Consider the following 5,754-nt stretch of genomic DNA (forward strand, 5'->3'; position numbering starts at 1 on the left):
AGTGCATAATTTATATGACTTGCTCTAATATTCTATGGGTTTGAATAGACGAACAATGGTACATATTGTTTTTCAGGGGATCATATGCACTACTTTCCTTATTCTAAAGCCTTCTGTGCTTTGTCTCTTCATCCCTTTCTTTCCATAACCCCTAGCAAGCACAGGTCTTCTCATTGACTCCAGAGTTTTTAATTCTCCATTTTTCCCCACAATACTACCACTGCTAACATGCAATAAAAAGCAATCCTGAAAAGAGAACAAGTTCATGGTGGGAATCATCCCAGAGACTGTCTGTCTCGCCAGCAAGAACGACACCACATCCTATCAAATTAATCACATACATCTGTCCAAAGTCCAGTTGCTCTTCTCTACATGAAGTAGCAGGCTTTTGATTCTAAGCCTATTCCAGTCTCAGAGACTCATTCCATATAAGACAGCACAGCTGGCCTTCCACATCTGTAACTTCCACATCTGTAGATTCAACCAGCTGGAAAACAGAGATAGACAGAAAACGATGTCTGCACTGACCCTGTGTGAACATTTTTCTTCACCATTAGCCCTTAAACAATGAAATATGACAACTATGCGCACATTTACATCTTATTTTGGGCTTCACAAGTCACACAGAGCCTATTTAAAGTACATAAACTGTAAGCTTAGGTAATGTGCAAATAGTGTGCCATTTTATTTAAGAATCTGTACATGTACAGGTTTTGGAATATGTAGAGAAACAAAATAAATTCCCTTGAGATATGTGCAAGTATTTCATCTTTCCTTTGCTTACCTAAGAAGTCTCATCTTTAAGGAATTTAGTTCTTTTTACTTCTATCCATATGCAATTTGTGGATATAAAGAAAACTATGACATTTGGCATTGTTATCTGCTAAAGTGTATTATCCTGAATACAATTTTTGCACACACAGCTACATTTTAACCCAAAGTGAGAAGACTAGGTTATAGTCAGCATAGGAAAAACGATGTACAATTTGTTCTTTGTAGCCTCGTAAAATGACCAAGTGTGCTTCAGTCACAGCATCCACTTCCCCCAAAGAGAGAAAATGACATATGGTGCTCTTCCCAGAGACATAAAAAGGAATAAATGCTGCCTTGCACTCCAGTAATTGAAAAATAGCTTTGTTGTTACTGCTGACACCAGAAGTTCCTTATCATCTGTCTAAGGCGGACACCTCTATTGTTATGTATTAGAATAGTATTTACTATAAATGGAGTCGCTTACAGACTGTAACTGTTAATAATCAAACTTTCATAAGGATTTTGGGACAGTGAATTGAAAATAACCACAGACACACAGTGAATGGAACAGGCTCTAAAATGTGATCCATCTTGATCAATACTCTCCTTCCTTAGCTTGCATTAGCATCATGGGTTTTCATATAAATGTCATGCTGTTGTTGGCCTCTCAGTGTATTTTGCAAATGGATGTAGACAATTTACTGTTTAGAGCTACTCTGCCAGGAGACTATCCTCTAAGTAATTTGCCACTGTTAGAACCAAGTTTCTCTGTCCTGGATAGTTCTACAAAGAACTGATTTTCTCTGTGTAAAGACATTTAATAGTATCATGAATCAGAGAACCCGGGCTCTTCCCCTGGAGCATTGAGAACCAATCAACCAATCTCTCTCAGCAAGGAAAATACCGATTTTTGTGAATGTCACAGATGATGATTCCTTTCCATAACACCTATGTGTACTATAGGAATTATTCCTGTAATCACTTTTATGCCTTTAAGTTTGTAATGTTATTGAGAATTAACATTTATGTATGTAGAAATTTTGATGTAGGAATTGAAGCAGACAGAATTACCATTCTCAAAATCTTATCATTTTAACTGGAAATTCTTGGTGTAGGATAAGAGAAATGTATGAAGAAAAACATTCTCTTAATGTTCTGGTTCAACTACTCACCATCAATATTCCTTCTTTTGGTTCAGCTACTGACCATAAGTGTTCCTTCCCACTGCAGGATCACCGGCTTCTTCTCAGTAGGCAGCATAGCAGGCAGGAAGGAGGTGGGATACTGACATCTACACTGTAGATGAGAAACTTCAACTGGAAAGCCAGATCTTTCCTCCTTAGTCTGCTAGAACACACTTCAATCTCTTTAAAGTGTTTGGTAGTAAGTGGCACTGGGAATACTAACTACTCAGCTTGGATTTCTTTCCTAACCAAAACTCAACATGCATCTAAATGAAGGTTGTTGCCCAGAGAGATGTCCTCCATGGGGCATTGAGACTTCTCATTGCGGAAAGAGCCTGGAACCATTGACACCCCAAACACCAACAGCAATGGTGGAAGATTTGATTATTGGAATTCTACAGAACATAAAATATTCTCTTTTGTTTAGGAAAATGCCTTGATAGAACTTATGTCTATAGAAAAACCACTTGCATCATGTGGTCTGTATCAGTGTAAATATATTTTAGCTTATAATCACTGAAAGTAATATATTTCATAACAGAGTAGAATCTACTTCAAAAGTCTATCTTCTGCAATTAAATGTAGATATTTTTTTCATTTTATTCTATTTCAAATTTTGCAAATCCTTATTTCAAATCAAATATGCCAAATGTTTTGTGTCCTTAAAATGTATGTGTTAACATGTAATACCTCAGTATGATTAGATTTGTTGGTAAGGTCTATGGAAGAAAATCAATCCATAAGATAGTGTTTTGAGAACAAAAAATAAATCTCCCGGCCCCCATCTGACATGCAAGAACATAAAAAGGTGTCAGTCTGTAATGGAGGCAGGTCCTTTCATGGCACTAAATCTACTGGAATCTACTTGATCTTTGAATTTTTCTACCTTTAGAAACTGTGAGAAATAAATATTTACAGTCACAAGCTCACAGTCTATGTTTGGGGATTTGTTTGTTTGATGCACGCCAACCTGAATGGACGAAAGCGCCATGAAATGCTGGAAAGTACAGTTTGGAAAGCACCAGTCTATAATAGATCAATAAAACAAAGACAAAACTGATGTTCTCAGAATAAAGAAGTAAAAGATAATAGAGAGGGAAAGGAAGAATGAGGGAAGTGAGATGAAGGAAACGGAGGGACTGAGGAGCATTCTTAGCAGATCAGAATGGGGAGATACAGATAGGTAGCACTGTCTAGTGACAAAATGATAGAAGGCATCTAATGAAAGGCTCAGGCTCTGCTTAAAGTCTCCAGGGACAGGAACATACGTAATTACCTCCACCACTACAAAGCTTCATGACAACTGTGCTGCACCGGCAATTTCATACCTGCCACATTTCAGACAGATATAATGGAATTTATTATATTTCTGGGATTTTGAATGAGGGACTGTTCTTATGGAAAAAAAAAAGAGTGAGAGCATGCAAAACATGCCATGCAAGCACAAACATCATTAAATAGAAAGCTCAGAGCCACCAGAGACCATGTAATGACACCCTTCTCGTAGCAGTTGCCTTTGTGGGGAGAACCTCTCAGAGAAATTTTAAGAAGGTTGTAAGGCTTGTAACATAGAGGTGAGTCTCTGTTTTTAATCTCAAAAGCTGGGGTTGGCTGAATTGAATCCAACAATTTTGGGTGACAACTTACAATGTATTTCAGAGACCAGCTAAGTGAGTGAATAGGTTACTAAGCTGGAGGTTTGGGGGAGAGAGTTTCACAGAAGCCGCTGTCTGTTGAACTTGCTATTACATTAAGAGCGTCCGATACTGGAGACTTCTGCTTTCCTAGTCCTTGAGTACTTCAGAATCTGATCATGCTTTGGCATTAATACGATAAAGTCTGTGTAACTGTCTGTGAACTCAAAGAAATAAATCAGCTTTGTTTTTACTTGTGTTAAAATGGGAACTTTCTTAGGTAGAAGTTTGGCTTTCGTTCTTGGTTTCTAAATCAGAGTAGAAAGGATCTCTTGGAGTTAGCATTTATTCTTGTCTCCTTGAGCCCCAGTGCCCCTTTAACCCATACAGTATCTGCTTCCTAAATTGCTCGAGACCAGAGTGAACTAGGGACCCCTAGGCTTTGTTCCAGCAGCTGGTGCCATCTGAAAGGATTCTGATTGTTAGTGAATTCACTATCCAGGGAAACTGGAATTTTCCCAGGTCACCAGCTTGCCCTTTGCTCCTTGGATACCATTGAACATAGACTCCATGTTCATAGTTTCCTTTCCAAATAAAGCTCATTTATCCAAACCTTCTACAATCATAAAACTTGTCTACCTGATTTCAATTACAATAAAAAATACTGAGACACTCGACTTTTAAACTTTTAAACAGAAGTGGTTCACTTTGGAAGTTCCAGTCCATTACTAATGCTTCAGGCTTAGGCCAGTGGTGAGATAGGTGTGATAGGCCAGTGGCATATCACATTAGGAACATGGGTAGAGAAAAAAAAACCAACAAAAAAGAACCACTGACTTCATGGCCAGGGATTGAAAGAGAAAATGAGATCAGAGTCCAATAGTCCCATTCTAGGGCATACTCCAATGACTTACATATATCCCATAGTATCCCCATCTAAAAGGCTAAGCCACCTTCCCATAGCTCCAAGCCAGGAAACAATCCTTAACACACAGACCTTTGGATTACATAGAAGAGCCAAGCTACAGCACCATCTATTGGAAAATCCAGACCTCTGCACTCACACACCAATCCTTCTCCCACGGAAATGCTCATCACCCAAAATTATCACTCTCTGGTTGCCATTGCATAAGCTCACTTTACCTCACTACAGGTGCTCCAAGAAGATGCACACCTCTTTGATGTATATTTCATACTGTAAAAAGCAGCAGTCTGTTTGTAATTGATAGCAGCAATATGCTGTCATGAAGTAATGCTTTGAAAGAAACACACTCCGTTTGGTCAACACAGGATTAAAGCACATGGCAGCCTCTCTGCAATATGACTTATACTCGCTTATAAGGATCTCTAACACTGTTCAATCCATGCCTTGCAGCTTTATATTCAAGTACATGCTAAATAATTTTAGTTCAGGACGTTTCACATTTTTAATGTACTCAAAGACTAATGAAGGTGCCTTGGAATAGACTTAAGCAATGAGAATTGGTAAATATCTTACAAGCATGTGTTCAACTCACAGCCTTGGATCTGAGTGCTCCATACAGGGTAGATACTGTGTAACCAATCATCTGTCTACATCTCACTTCTTCCAGTAATCAGCCAAGACAGGATTCTGCACAAAAAAAAGCTGCTCATCAGTACTTAAAGGAGACAGTTCATAATTTTAATTTTTTTCTGTGTTCATTGGTGTGTTTCTCTCTGTCTTTGTCTTTCTCTCTGTCTTTGTCACTCTGTCTCTCTGTCTCTTTGTCTCTCTGTCTGTGTGTCTGTGTGTGTATGTGAATGTACCTGTAGGCATGAATGTGAATGTATGTGTACAGACATAAGGAACCCAGAAGACAGCCTTAGGAGCTATGCCTCAGTCACCACTGCCTTATTGTTTGAGGCAAAATCTCTCATTGCCATAAATCTCACCAAATATACTAGAGTGGCTGGTGAATGAGCCTCAACATTGGCATTACATGCATATGCCACCATGCTGTTCGTTTTACTTGGGGTCTAGGGAATCAAACTCAGATCCTTATGCTGTCATGGTAGGCACTTTACTGATTGAGCTATAGTCCAGCTCTTAATTTGATAAGGAAAGGGGAAATCACTGGTGTTTTAAATTTTCTTCTTTAATCACAGGAGAAATTTAAATGGAATTCATCATAGTAAAACATGATTTTTCCCAAAATTTCCTT

At 38.5% G+C, this 5,754-nt stretch overlaps 1 long non-coding RNA gene across 1 annotated transcript; it reads right to left on the minus strand.

Moving 5' to 3' along the window:
* Positions 1 to 363: 363 nt before the first annotated feature.
* LOC115029412 lies at positions 364 to 5,141 on the minus strand. The gene is made up of 3 exons (XR_003834971.1): positions 5,070 to 5,141; positions 1,926 to 2,049; positions 364 to 487 (listed from the first exon to the last, which is right to left on the minus strand). It is a non-coding gene; the product is annotated as an uncharacterized LOC115029412 (long non-coding RNA).
* Positions 5,142 to 5,754: the final 613 nt, after the last annotated feature.

The sequence above is a fragment of the Mus caroli genome, chromosome 2 (genome assembly GCF_900094665.2).
Source record: "Mus caroli chromosome 2, CAROLI_EIJ_v1.1, whole genome shotgun sequence".
NCBI lineage: Eukaryota > Metazoa > Chordata > Mammalia > Rodentia > Muridae > Mus > Mus caroli.